Raw genomic sequence first — 15752 nt, 5'->3', positions numbered from 1 at the left:
AAGTATAAATAAAGGAAAATTATAGGGAAAGGGCAAAGAAGAATATACTTAAAAAGAAAAATCATAAAGGTAATAAAATAAAATTTTAGGGAAATTTTTCTCTGTATTCTCATATTGAAAAGTGAATAGATTCTTTTGGTAGTTAGTTGGGAAATACCTTTTTTTTTTTTTTTTAATGTATAAATAAGCTGTAAGCCCAACATGCAGCTCAAACTCATAACCTCAAGATCCAGAGTCACATGCTCTACTGACTGAGTCAGCCAGGCACTCCCTATTGGGAAATACTTAAAAAAAAAGAAATTCAGGAGATATAAAATGAGACTGAAGAACTCAGAAAAGCAACCAATGGCAACAATATGACTCTTATGTGGAAGAATTGTAATTTAGAAAAACATTAGGATATATATCACTGAACACAGTCAACAATGTGGGAAAATCAGCAAAGTTAAATGCAAAGAGATCGTGAATAAACATAAAGTGAAAAATATCTAAAACAAGATAAAAAATAATTAAATTAAGTAGAGTTGGTGTTCCTTAAGAAGTGAAGTGAATAAACAAAAAAGTGAAAGGACTCAGATATAATAGAATGAAACATTTCTAAAATAAAAACAAGACGTGAAACTGCAGGCACACTTTGTACCAGGAAAAAATCGATACAGAATTATTAACATTGAGTCATACCTTGATAAAGTTGCTGAGCCTTAAGGATAATGAGCAAATGCTGTAGACATCCAGGCAAAAAGCAAGTCACTTGCAAGGGTGAACCTTAAACTTCTCTAGAGGAGCACACAATGTTTTAAGATAAAGTAAAAAATGCTCTAGAATTCTGAAGGAGGAAAAGCGTGACTTAACAATTTCCTACCCTGTCAAATTGTTAATTCACTATCTAAGAATTTAAGAATATAATAACCATGAAGGATTTTTGGAAAATTACTTGACAATTATATTTATTCTACTAAGAGGTGAATCAAAATAAAGAACTAAGGAGCACGGGAGGGCAAAGTGAAGGAACGCACATATAAGTATAGGGATGATCATATCTATTTAATAGGATCAAATCAACTCTGCCAGATTTGTAAAAACTTTAATTTTTTATGGTCGTTTTAGGTTTACAATAAAATTAAGAAAAGACACAGAGACTTCCCATATATATCCTGCCTGCACCCCCATGCACAGCCTCCCGCATTATCAGCATCACTAACCAGAAAGGTACATTTTTACCAAGGATGAACCTACATAGACACACTCAATCACCCAAAATCCATATTTACCTACAGTTTTATCCTTAATGTTGTGCATTCAATGTGTTTAGACATGTAGCCACCACTATAATCTCATATAGATTGTTTTCATTGCCCTAAAAATCCTTTATGCTCTGTTTATTCTTCTCCCCTCCCACCCTCTGGGAACCATTGATCTTCTTACTGTCTCCATAGTTTTGCCTTTCCTAGAACGTCATGTAGTGGGTGGAATCATGCAGTATGTAGTACTCTCAGATTGGCTCCTTTCACTTAGTAGTGTGCATTGAAGTTTCCTTTGCGTCTTTTCATGGCTTGGTAACTCATTTCATTTTAGTGCTGGATAATATTCCACTGTCTGCAACGTGCCAGTTTACTTATCCACTCACCTCCTGAAGACCGTCTTGGTTGCTACTGAGTTAGCAATTATGAATGACGCTGTCACAAATATCTGTGTGCAGGTTTTGGCGTAGACATAAATTTTCAACTCCTTTGGGTAAATACCAAAGAGTGTGATTGCTGGATTGCAGGGAGGAGCAGTATTGTAAGAAACCACTAAACTGTCTTCCAAAGTGGCTCCACTTCACATTCCCATCAGCAAAGAATGAGAGTTTCTGTTGCTCCATGTCCTCACCACATCTGGTTTGTCAAGAGTCCCAGATTTTGGATATTCTAAGTGTGTAGTGATATCTCATTGTTTTAATGAACTCTGTCAAGGTTTATTTATTTTTTTTATTTTTTTATTTTTTAAATTTTTATTTATTTATGATAGTCACAGAGAGAGAGAGAGAGAGAGAGGCAGAGACACAGGCAGAGGGAGAAGCAGGCTCCATGCACCGGGAGCCCGACGTGGGATTCGATCCCGGGTCTCCAGGATCGCGCCCTGGGCCAAAGGCAGGCGCTAAACCGCAGCGCCACCCAGGGATCCCTCTGTCAAGGTTTAAAATGTAATGGCAAGTTTGGTGATAAGTGATCAAGAAATGAGAAATAATAAGGTTAAAAACTGAGAGAAGTATAGTTACATAAGATAACGTAAATATTGTGATCTTCATAGAATAAAAGTAATTATAATGTAACTTAAATATCTGGAAATGTAGAGGGAAAAGAAAGCCAGGAGACTATTTAAGTGTTCTCAGGTCCTTGTATATTTTATCAGAGAATCAATGAATATTATGTTTAATTAATACAACTTTACTTTAAAATCCAAAGTTAAAAAATACTTAAAAGGTAAATAAATGATAACGAAGATTCTTTTGGTGACCATAGAATTTGAAATGTGGGCATATGGATATTTTATAGTTCTAGCTTTTAGATTATTTCCGTATTTATTTTGGTTACACACACCTGAGAAACTTGTGATACATACAGATAATTTAGTTGTGATTGATTTTTTTAAAAAATTTAACAGCTAGTCTTTGAATTCCAGGATATCTTTTGATCAACCTTGTCTGTAAATCAAAGTAATCAATGTGTCAGGTTGAATAAGTAGAAACAGATCACAACTGCTGGCATATTCTCAATAGCAAATGTTCAGCTGAGAAGGAATCAATGATCAGATTCCTCAGGTAATTAACAGAAAAAAGCAATGTGTGCATACATTCACATATATGGAGGGCATCAGACTCCATAGCAAAATAGCACAGACTGGGTAGCTTAAACAACAGATATTTATTTTCTCACAGTACTGGAGGTGAGAAGTCTACAATCAAGGTGCCAGCATGGCTGGTGTCTGGTGAGGTTTCTCTCCTTGACTTGGAGATGGCCACCTTGCTGCTCTGTGCTCACATGGTCTTTTCTCTGTACCAGAGGGAAGATAGAAAGTTCTCTGGTCTCTCTCATTTTCTTATAAGGACCTCAGTTCTATAGGATTAAGGCTCACCCTTGGGAACACGTTTAGCCTTACTTACCTCCTAAATAAATATAGTCACATTTTGGGTTAGGGTATATGAATTTCAACATGTAAATTTTGAGGGAACAGAGTTTAATCCATAATACTTAGTAATAGTTTAATATGTTACATAATATATTTTTCAGAAATCTCAAATACTTCCAATTTACCTCTGCCAAATTTACTCAGAGTTTAGTGTTTATTTTATGTTGTACATTGACTCAAAAGGGAAGAATTCACAATAGTAATAAATTATAAAAGCATACTGAATTATGTCAGCTTATTAGTTAGATCAGTAAAATATAAAGGTCTTATAGCCAAGTTATGATAATATTTTGGCTAATGGAGATTCTTTATCTTTTAAAAGTAATGATTTATTGTGTTCTGAAATATTTGGTTTAGAATCTTGCCTTTGACAACCAATTAACCTGATTAATTTTCATTAAATCCTGACGATAACTGTCTATCTCATGTTATATAAATTTTATAATAGAAAGCTATGCCTTATTGATATTAGAAAAATAAAGATATTAGATGCACAAAAATTGGATGAGGACAGGTAATGTTATTATTTGAAGATCATATATTTATATATATGGGTAAAACAGAACTACTAGTACTACTAGTGAGAATATGAAAGAGTGAAATATGAATAACAAATGGCATGATGATTCCTTTAAAAAATTAAAATATCATTACTATATTATCCTGCAATTTCACTATGGGCATATGCTCAAAGGAATCGAAAGTGATAACTCACACAGCTGTTTGCACATTCATATTTATATTTATTGGCATTATTCACAATAGCCAAAAGGTAGAAGCAACCCAAGTTTCCATCGATGAATGAACGGATAAACAAAATGTAGTAACTGCACAGGATAAACTATTATTTGGCCTTAAAAAGGAATAAATTCTGGTCCTTGCTACAATATGGATCAATGTTAAGGATATTATGCTCAGTGAACTAAGCCAGACACAAAAAGGTATGATTCTATTTATAGGAGGTTCCTAGAATAGTCAAATTCCTAGAGTCAGAAAGTAGAATTGTGATTTCCCAGGGCCTGGGAAAAAAAATAATGGGCAGTTATTGATTGGTAAATGGGTACAGATTTTCAGTTTTGGAAGATGAATCCTAGAGATGGATCGTGGTGATTGTTGCACAACTCTATGAATGCCACTAAACTGTGCACCCAAGAATGGTTAAAACGGTAAATTTTGTCTGATACATATTTTATTGCAATTGAAAAAAAAATAAAAGAAACTGTTACCAACACTGCCTCTCACTCCCCAAAATTCATAATAATGGTTGGGTCAACAATTCATGTGTAAAAGTCAATAGCCTTCATGTATACAAAAACACAGAAAACAAAAACAACAAACACCCAAAACCAAAAAACAACAGTTAGAAATTACAATCAAAGACCCTATTTTTGACTTTTTGTTTTGTTGTGGCTTAACATGAGTAACATAAAATTTACCATTTTAATAATTTTTAAGTGTGTAACTCCGCGGCATAAAGCTTATTCACAATGTGTGCAAACATCACCATTATCTTTCTATAGAACTTTTTCAACATCCCAAACAGAAACTCTGTGCCTACTCAACAATGATCACCCCATTCCACCCTTGTCCTATTCCTCGGTAACCCCCATTCTACTTTATGTCTCTACAGATTTGCCCATATAATCTGGGTGCCTCATATAAGTGGTACCATAAGATAACTTGTCCTTTTTGTCTGGTTTATTTCACTTAGCATTTTCAAAGTTCACCCATTTAGTAGCATGCATCAGTTTTTTCTTCCTTTTTAAACTGAATAATATTCCAAAGAATATATATATATATATATATATATATATATATATATAGTTTGTTTGTTTATCCATTCATCTACTGATGGATATTTGGGTTTTCTCACATTTTGGATTCTGTGAATAAACTGCTATGAACATCATTGCACAATTGTCTCGGTGCCTGTTTTCAATTTTTTTGGATATATAGCTAGAAATGGAATTGCTGGATCACATGATAATTCTATTTTTAATTTTTTGAGGAGCCATCAAACTGTTTTCTGCAGCAGCTGTACCATTTCACATCCACATCAACAATGTCCAAAGGTTGCAATTTCTTCATAACGTTGCCAACTTGTAATTTTATATTTTTGTTTTGATAATTGCTATCCTAGTGGGTGTGAAATAGTATCTCACTTAGATTTGTATTCCCCTAATGATTAGTGATATGGAGCATTATTTCATGTGCTTATCAGCCATTTGCGCATTTTTAGAGAAATGTCTAAGTTCTTGCCTATTTTCTAATTGAGTTATTTGTTTTTATTGAGTTGCAGGAGTTCTTCACATATTCTGGATAGTAATCCCTTATCAGATATATTACAAATATTTTCTCCCATTCCCTTTTGTTGTCTTTCACTCTCTTGATAATATCCTTTGATGCATGCATTTTGATTTGATTTAAAAGTGCAACTTATCTATTTTTTTCTTTGTTGCTTGTTGTTTTGGTGACACATTCAAAATATCATTGTCAAATCCCCTATGTTTTATTCTGTGATGTTTATAGTTTTAGCCTTTAAATTTGGTCTTTGCTCCGTTACGACTTAATTTTTGTATATGGCACAAGGTAAGGGTCATTTCATTCTTTTGCATGTGAACAACCAGTTTTTCTACACTATCTGTTGAAAAAATTAGTCCTTTCCCTCAATGAATGCCCTTATTATGCTTGCTGAAAATCAACTGACCACATGTTATTTCTGGGCTCTCTATTCTAATCCATTGTACATATGTACGTTCTGTCCCAGTACAATGCTGTTTTGATTCACTTTTTAGTAAGTTTTAAAATCAGGAAGAGTGAGTTTCCCAACCTTGTTCTTGTTTTTCAAAATTGTTTTGGCTATTCAGGAGCCACTGAAATTTTCCATATGAATTTGGAATGGAATGAATTCTATTTCTGCAAAAGTGTCATTGGAATTTTTATAAGGATTGCATTGAATCTGTAAAGTTCTTGAGTGTATTATTCATTTAAACAATATTAAATCTAAAATAGATGAACACAAGATATCTTTCCATTTGTATATCTTCTTTATTTTTTTAAGCAAAATTTTGTAGTTTTCACTGTACAAGTCTTTTATTCTTGGTTACATTTATTCCTTTTTTTAATTTTTTTTGGTTACATTTATTCCTAAGTATAAAAATTGATGCTACTATAAATAGAATTTTTTAATATTTTCTTTTGGGATTTTTAATTTTTAGTGTATAGAAATGAAACTGATTTATGTGTGTGTTGGTTTTGTATCTGGCAACTTCAACTGAATTTGTTTATTAGCTCTCACAGTTTTGTGTGTGTTTGTGTTTGAGGGTTGCTTACATTTAAGATCACGTCATCTACAAACTGAGATCATTTTACTTCTTCCTTTCTAATTTGGATGCCTTGTATTTCTTTATCTTCACTCATTTTTCTGGCTAGAATTTCATGTTAAATCAGAATAGCCAAATCAGGCATCCCTTCCTGATCTTAGTGGAGAAGGTTTCAGTCTTTCATCATTGAATATGATGTTAGCTGTGGGGTTTTCCATGGATTTTATTATGTTGAGAAAATTTCCTTCTATTCCTAGTTTATTTAGTGGTTTTCATCATGCAATGGAGTTAAGTTTTGTCACTTCTTTTTCATCAGTTGACATGATCATGTGCTTTTCTCTTTTTCTCTCCTCCTCCTCTGTTCTGTTTTATAATGCATTACATTCATTTTTCTTCATATGTTAAACCACTCTTGCATTCCAAGAATAAATCATACTTTGTAATGGTGTATAATCTTCTTAATGTACTGCTGAATTTAGTTTGCTGGTGTTTTATTGAGAATTTTGCATCAATATTACTCAGGGATATTGGTCTGTAATTTTCTTGTAGTATTTTGACTGGCTTTGGTAGCAAGGGTAGTTCTGGCCTCATAGAATAAATAAAGGAAGTGCTCTTCAATCTTATGGAAGAGTCTGAGAAAGAACTGGTATTAAGCCTTCTTTAAATGTTTGGTAGAATTCAGCAGTGATGCCATAGATCCAGGTCTTTTATTTCTTGGGAGATTTTTGATTACTGGTTCAATCTCCTTACTAATCATGAGGAAGACCCTGTTTTTAAAGTACAAAAAAATGTATAAATTGCCTCAAAGTAATTTTTAAGAACTATATGAGATCTATATAAAAATAATTGTAAAACCTATTGGTGTCTATCTCTGAGATTTGAGAAATATTGTCATACTATATTCTTCTTTAATATTATTTATTTATTTATTTATTCATGAGAGACACAGAGAGAGAGGCAGAGACACAGGCAGAGGGAGAAGCAGGCTCCCTGCAGGGAGCCCGACGTGGGACTCGATCCCAGGACCCTGGGATCAGCCCTGAGCTGAAAGGCACTCAACCACTGAGACCCCCAAGCATCCCATCATACTATATTCTTAAATAAGAAGACTCAGTGTCATTTTTAAAAACTGACAATATTTCTAAATTAATCTATAAATGCAATGCAATCCCAATAAAATAGAAAAATAGTTTGAGTGAAAGTTTAGAGAAACCACGATACGGGATTTTTAAATTCATATGGAAAATTAAATATGCTATTCCCTGAGAAATTTTGATAAAAAAGGAGTGATGCTATGAGATTACCCTAAGAACTTGAAAAAATCTTACCTACAAGCTATGAAAAATCAAATCTCTAAGCTATGAAAACATAACTATAATTAAAACAATGAGGTACTGATATACTAATAGGCTGATAAATTAATGCCCAGGATGATATAGCACCAAGAAATAGGCTCGTGTAATCTCTGGAACAATGTAATACTCAGCAAATATATTGTTTTTAAAATGGTATAGCTAAACTAGAAAATAATATGCACTTGGATTCAAACTAGGTATCAGGACAAATTCCAGATGGATCAAATATTTGAAATGGAAAACAAGAAACTTTTAAAAATAGAAGAAATCATAAGAGAATTATATTGTTAAAACTTTTAGAAGCTCTTTCAAACATAAATAAGATCCTGAAGTCAGAACAATAAAATTGATAAATTTAAGTACAGAAAAATAAACAATGTTTTCATGGAAAAAATCCATCAGAATAAAAGCTAAAAGGTAAACAACAAAATGATAAAATATATTTGTAACTCTTAACATAAACAAGAGATTAATTCCCCTGATTTATATGTATATAAAACAAATCAATAAGAAAAAAACAATAGTGCAATAAGAAAAATAAGCAAAGTTTCTAAGCAAACAATGGAAAATGAACTACAAAACTAAAAATTATTTTTAAGGTATTGAAGATGCTCAATCTCGTTTATTATTAGAAAAATGCAAATTAAAATTACACTGACATGCCATTTTTCACCTATCAGATTGGCAAATGTCTAAAATCTTGGTGAATTTCCCTGTCAGTATGGATGTAGGTATAGGAAACATGTCTGCTGACACGTTGCAAGTGGGAGTGTAGACTAGTGTATCTCAATGGTGAGCACTTGGCGACATCTATCAAAATTAGAAATGCACCTACCCTTTGACCTAACAATGGTTAGAAATGATTCTGAGAATTTACCTTATAGAAATACTTAGACCTGTGCTACTTGATGTTTGTACAAGGTTATTACTCATTGCATCATTGTTCTTGTAGCAAACACTTGGAGACAACCTAAGTATACAGTGTAAGATTGATTAAATAAATGAGGATATAATCATACAGTGGAATGCTATGCAGCTGAAATAAACAGTGAGAAAGCCTTGTATGTACAGATAGGGAACAATGCCCCAAGACTATTATAAAGTTTTTTTTTTTTTAAAGAGTGTGACTTAGCATGCTGTGATAATGTTCTTATGTTTCTTTTGCATCGTTGATTTAGTTGTCATGTCATGTTATTATAGATGTATGTGATTCATTAGATGCATGAAAAATTCTAACTCCCACATGAAAACTAGAACATGAAAATTAATACATGTAAAATTCCCCTTTTGTTTTTTTTTTTACAAAATAATTAAAATTCCTTTTATTCATTGCATGAGAACATTATACAAAAATTAAAAGTTTATTTTCTGAGTCCTCACTATTTTGAGAACTAATTGAAAGTTTACCAAATCTGTAGTTTTATCCAACTGAACCATAGAGATTTTACATAATCTCATCATCCAAATGAGTCAGGAATATTTTTTTCTATAATTTACATTATCATAATGTTTTTAAATGACACATTGGGACCCTCTAGTAGATGGAATTTGTTAGGCAATAGGTAGCTTTCTAAGAACATGAAATACAATAAAACAGAATGGGAAATGTCACAGTGAATCACATGTGATAAAAAAAATATATGATCTGTGTTGTGATGAAAATTGTATTTCTTACATAGCAAGTGCTAAGAGTCCTGGTGCTAGGGATGCAATGACAAATGAGAACTTGTTTCAGCCCTTATAAAGTTTACAGTCTGTTGGGAAGAGTCGGGCAAGAAAGAAGCAAGCAAATAAGCCAGTGCAGGTTATAAACACATCAAGAAAGAATGAACAATATGCTGGAAGGAAGCCAGGGGTGGTGATTTCTTACAATACCCGTGGAGGGTCTCTCTCTGAGTAGGATGATGTTCAGGTTGCAGCTGAAGCAGGAAAAGAAGCCAGTTACCTGGTGGTGCAGAGGAGAGAGCTCCAGGCACAGGGCGCAGCAAGCACGGATCCCAAGCAAAGAAAGAACCAGGTGTGTTCTGGAGATGGGAGCAGCAGGGAATGCAGCTTGATATAGGACGAGGCAGAGGACAGGAGCCAGAACACGCCAGGTGTCAAGGGCCAGGAGAAAGCAGGTTTGGATTGTGTTTCAGGTACAGCGTGGGGCCACTGAAGGACGTTGATCAGGGTGGTTGCATGCTAATGCTCAGGCTTCTCAGTGTAGGGTGAATTAAAAATAGGGCAGTGGTGCCTTTGTGTAGGGTGAGAAGTGAGTGAATTTGCCCTTGATCTGAAGATAGAAATGATATGTCATCGATGTAGAATTAAGCAGAAAGGAAATGTCAACAAAAACGACCAGCCTCATAGCGTTGCTAGCGAGGCGTATGGCAACACCATTAGTGGCATTTTTATGGCCATCTACTCATCTAATGGACCTAACACCATGTCAGTGGCATGACATCTGATTAGCTTTGGCCTCATGGATCCCACTTTCCTTCATAAGGAAGATGGAAACTTAGCTTTGAATGACATTCTAAATGTATGTTCACTTTGGATCTAAGTTTTCTGCCTATATACATATTTTATGACTTTGAGCTATTCAGTTTTTGCTGAAAAAAAAAAAAAAACCTCAGAGCCTCATTTCTACATAGCATTTTTCTCTTGACCCGAGTTACAAGTGATGTTTCTTATTGGCAGAACTCATAAAGCTATTTTCCAAAATTTCATAAAATCGCGAGGACTTGGACAATTTGATCATCTTGCAAGGTGAACTTTTGTGAAAAATAAGTTGTAACACTTCCTTATTTCTCATCACATTACTTTTATGTCCTGCCGTTGGAGGGTAGAAACAACTGAACCATCAGTTAGTGCTGTGTAAATGATTTATTATGGGTCTTGAATCTGTTCAATCTTTCACATTTATTTTCAATTAAAAAAATGTTTTTGGTTTTTAATTAATAATCTATAACCTTAAGGGAAAAAATCAAAAATAACTAAAAATAAAAATGATGAAAAATTACTAACCATAAATATTGAAATGGAAATATGCCAATCTCAAATTTATAATAATTCCATCATATATATCATAGACCAAAAAATCCCAACCTCTGCTTAAAAGAACCTATAGCAAGATATTAGGAATATGAGCTGTGTTTGGTTTAGTTATTATTGGGAAATGATTATGCATTGATGTATGCCTGCCCCAGCAGACGCTCTGGGAGTTCCTTGGCTTTTAATTGAGGGGATGCCTTTGGGCCATGCAGGTGAGCTGCCTGTGTGACCTTATGGGACCTGGGCATCTGCAGGCCTCTGCTAAAAGCAAGATCAATGCAGGATTATATTTATTAATCACAGGTTTATAAATAACAAGTTAAAATTTAAATACAGGTATTAGGAGAAAGAAAAATTTTAAAATCCTTTTTTTTTTAAGGTTTTTTTTTTTTTTAATTTTTATTTATTTATGATAGTCACAGAGAGAGAGAGAGAGAGGCAGAGACACAGGCAGAGGGAAAAGGCTCCCATGCACCGGGAGCCTGATGTGGGATTCGATCCCAGGTCTCCAGGATCGCGCCCTGGGCCAAAGGCAGGCGCCAAACCGCTGTGCCACCCAGGGATCCCTTAAAATCTTTTAAGAGAAAAAGTGTACTAGTAGCCCAAACCATTGCATTATCAAATGGATGATGCATTTGAGGACACGTGCTCTTTTCTATGGCTTTGAAACTATTTAAAAATGCACTTTTCAAAATTAAATTGGAAAAGAATATTTAGAACCACTGAAACATATCTGTGCAGCCCAAATGTTCCAGGGGTATGGTTCAAAAACCACACAGACAGACGAGACTGATAACTTACAAGGACGCAGAGAAGTTAGACTCTGCTCTGCAGGTTTTGTTCCGGTGATCCTCTCCCGGCATCCCATCCACTTCTCTGGAGTGCTCAAGGCCATGGTTTTAGATCAAAAGCCAAATGCTTTTTGGTAATTTCTGTATAGTATCACAAGGGCAACCAAAAATAATGGGAAGAAAAAAGCCCAGACTTTCCTACAATCCAGCTTTAAGATCCTTGGGCAAATAAACTCACCCATATTCGGTTTCCTCATCTGCTAACATTAGCTCATAGGGCAGCTCACAGGTGGGGAAATATGTGCAATTGATCCAGCGCATTCCCTGATGTATATAAGGATTCACTAAACAGTAGATATATTAATTAATCAAACAGGGGCATACCAGGGATGCACTTCACGCAAATTTCAATTAGAAGAGCTGTGAGCAAAGGAAGTAGACCACAGGACCCGGCCTTCGGGAGCTTACATCAACAATGGATGGAAGAAGGCAAAGAGAGGCTGACAGTCCTCGAACCAGGCTGCGCCAGGCGCAGAGTGATGCACTCTGTCTAAAAGACAACGTGATTGCAGCTCACATTTAAATAGGTAAAATAGACACCATTTTCATTCACATTTTGTGAATGTTTCCAGTCAAGAAACAGAAGTTAAATGCTGAAGCTCACAGGGCCACTAAATGGTCAAGCCTGGTTTAGGACTCAGGGCATTGGATCCCATGTCCCGAACCGTCCGGGAGATGGATGCATAACCTGAAGTCAACTTGTTGCCATTTGACCTACTGTATGTGTGTGTACATGACCGAAGCTCCAGGAAGAAAAAAATTCCCCAAGGAAACCATGCCAATGGGTGGGGACTAGGAACAAAGGAGCAGAGGAGATTCAGCAAGTACAACTCACCGACTGCCTTGATTAATTGCCACCCACACAACTAGGTGTTGCTGCTGTTTACTTAGAATGCTGCCAGCCATGAGGGTTCTGGATTCCTGAGGATTGCTCCATTCCTAGGCCTAACTGAAAGTCATTATCACTTATACCTGATGCATGACCCCCGCCCCAGCCGTGGGTTCTCGCTGTGTTGGAGCCAGGCAGCCAGCTGAGCCCCTGCACACAGTCAAGGCTCTTCCCCGAGGGTGCACCTTCAGGCCCTCCCAGGAGCGGAACCACATGTAGTACCTGCTTGTGGCTTCTTTCTGTGTCTCTCAAGGCTTAGGAGAGCTCCATGGGTTTAGTGTTGCAGGTAAGGGCAGTGCCTAAAAGGACTCAGACGAATGAAAGAAGAAAAAAGAGAAGAGTAGAATTAGCCTCTGACATGTGGAGAAGCTTCTCCTTCCAACCTCCCTGCTGCTGTGGTTTTCACTGGGCTTCCAGAGGTCAGGGAGGAATTGAGTAGAAGTGTGAGGTCAAACAGTCTGGAGGCCTGGGCAGGCACCGGGCAGGGAGAGTTGGGTTCAGAGTCACATCATTCGGCGCAGCAGCCTTGGCGTGCCTGCTGGGAGGTCACCGGGACCTTGCCAAACCGAGCCAGAAGCCTTCATCCTCTCCTCTTGAGCCTCAGCGGGCAAAATAGTAGAGCAGCCAAGCTGCCTCTCCTGCCACCTCCAGGCCCTGCCTCGACCGCACACAGGGAGCCGCGTTCGTGGGGTGTAGGGTGGACGACAGGGACCCCGATAGCAGCATTCCCGGCTCTACCATGTAAACGTTAATTCCTCCAACTTCCATCTCTGTCCTTCATGAAGTCATTCCTCCTATGGCTTCTCCGTTTCTCTGTAAATAGTTTTAAAAAGAAAAATGGTTGTAAAAACCACGTAGTGTAAAATTTTACGATCTTACCCATTTTTAAGTCACGTATACTGTTTAGCAGCATTAGGGATGTTCACACACGTTTGCAAACGATGTATGTCCCCGCTGTGAAGACACAACGTGCCTGAAAGGAACAGCTCGTGGGCACCTGAGCTTTCTGAAGCCACGAGCTTATGTCCCCTCAGTAACAGCAGCGATGTGTGGCCACAGCCAGGGAACAGGGGAGAGTTGGGGCAGAGAGGGGCTCGGGTGTGAGAAAAGGAGAAAGGGGAGCAGAACTGTCACGGCCCAAACTCCTGTGAGCTGCCCCTGCCCTAGTGGACATCACTCGCTCTCAACCAAAGACACGGGGAGATGCTAAAAGAGAAATAAAATGATTACCAGAAACCCCATTTATTTAATGAACCCCATTAATTTAATTACAGTCGGCTAATGTTCAAAACACATGGGCAAAAACCGTTAAATAAAGAATTTTGTTAAAGATAAATAAAAAAATCTGATGGTGTTCAGATTCTTACCCTTTCTTTTTAACCTAAATATTTACCAGAACGAAATTATTTTAAAATCCACTGGTAGTCAGTCCCTAAGAATAGAATTCTCCAATTTACATAGTCCAAGATAGAGAACAATCAGCGCGAAGTCTAGGACAAAGTAAAGATTTGTCTTTCACATACCAAACACAGTTCTTCCATCGTACATTCCAGGCACCGCGGCCAGAAACAAATGATATAACCAACCCCTTTGTGGGGGGGAAGGAAGAAAGAAGTGTTTCTGGCTTTTTTTTCTTTTTTTTTTTTTTTCCAGTTGTGGTAAAATGCACATAGAATTGATCGTCTTGTGTTTAAGTGTACAGTTCGGTGACACCCGGTGTATTTACATTGTTCGGCAACCATCGTTACCATCTATCCACAGATTCCTTTTCATCTTGCAAGACTGAAATTCTGTATTGTTTAATTCCATTAAACAGTGACTCTCCCTAACCTCTGGCAACCACCATTCCACTTTCTGTCGCTATGAATTTGAACACTCTAGGAACCTCATGTAAGTGAAATCATACAATACTGGTTCTTTGGTGACTGGCTTATTGCATTTAGTATAACGCCTTCAAGATTAATACAGACTGTTGCCTGGGTCAGAATTTTCTCCTTTTTTTTTTTTTTTTTTTAAGACACAGAGAGAGAGGGAGAAGCAGGCTCCCCGCAGGGATCGCGACGTGGACTCCACCCCAGTACTCAGGGATCACACCCTGAGCCAAAGGTAGACGCTCAACCACTGAGCCACTCAGGCGTCCCTATTTCCTCCTTTTTAAAGTCAAGCAATATTTTATATTCCATTGCATGGATACACCACATTTTATTCATTCATGTATCCACTGATGGATCCTTGGGTTGCTTCCACCTTTTGGCCACTACGAATAATGCTGCTACGAACATAGGTGTATAAATATCTTGGTTTTTAGATTCCATTGTCATTGAAAAAATCATGAACCATCTCACTGCTGTCTTATCAGGGACCTCGGAGTCAAGGTTAGGTTTTGAGTCTCTTAATCCCTCTTTTGATAACTTTAGGCCTCATAGTAGGCAACCCTCAGTCAAAATGGTTTTGATGATTCCTTCCACCTTTTTGGAAGTTAGGATGGGTGATTAAGCCTTCTTGAAGGTTGCAACTTCTGATTCTGCCCCCTTTAGGGTTTGAGTCAAAGTTCCAACTCACGTCAGGGATGAAAACCTTGGTTGAAAATGAGTTAACATGGTGTGCAGAAAGAGAAAACAGGCTGAATCTGATGTAAGACAGTGATACCTTCTTGAGTTAGCTGGATGAGTATGGGTCTGAAAACCTCAATAATCAAAGAACTAGGCAAACAAATGTAGGAAGGAAGGCTTATATTGGGAAATCAGCAGCAGCATGGGAACGTTAAATGTACAGGAACTTACAACCTACCAGGGAAAAATTAACAGGATATTTATGTAATTTTTTAAAAGCACACTTTGTTTTTTGAAAAAAACACGAAATACATATTGAAGTGTCAAAGTTTGGGGATCTCTGGGTGGCTCAGCGGTTTAGCGCCCGCCTTTGGCCCAGGATGTGATCCTGGAGTCCCAGAATCAAGTCCCACATCAGGCTCCCTGCATGGAGCCTGCTTCTCCCTCTGCCTGTGTCTCTGCCTCTCTCTCCCTCTCATGAATAAATAAAATAAAATAAAATAAAAAGTGTCAAAGTTTAAGCAAACCATAATGATTTCTGAGTTGGCATCGTTTTTCCTTATGGTGATAAATAA

The 15752-nt window shown here is 36.8% G+C and overlaps 1 long non-coding RNA gene across 1 annotated transcript; it reads right to left on the bottom strand.

The window, feature by feature from the left end:
* Window positions 1-1067: 1067 nt before the first annotated feature.
* Window positions 1068-13434, bottom strand: LOC144306500 (uncharacterized). Its single transcript, XR_013373587.1, has 2 exons — window positions 12572-13434; window positions 1068-7261 (listed from the first exon to the last, which is right to left on the bottom strand). It is a non-coding gene; the product is annotated as an uncharacterized LOC144306500 (long non-coding RNA).
* Between the last annotated feature and the right edge of the window lie 2318 nt (window positions 13435-15752).

Source organism: Canis aureus, chromosome 37 (assembly GCF_053574225.1).
Source record: "Canis aureus isolate CA01 chromosome 37, VMU_Caureus_v.1.0, whole genome shotgun sequence".
NCBI classification, from domain to species: Eukaryota; Metazoa; Chordata; class Mammalia; order Carnivora; family Canidae; genus Canis; species Canis aureus.
The sequence above is the reverse complement of the archived record's forward strand: the minus strand, read 5'-3'. Positions and strand labels throughout refer to the sequence as shown.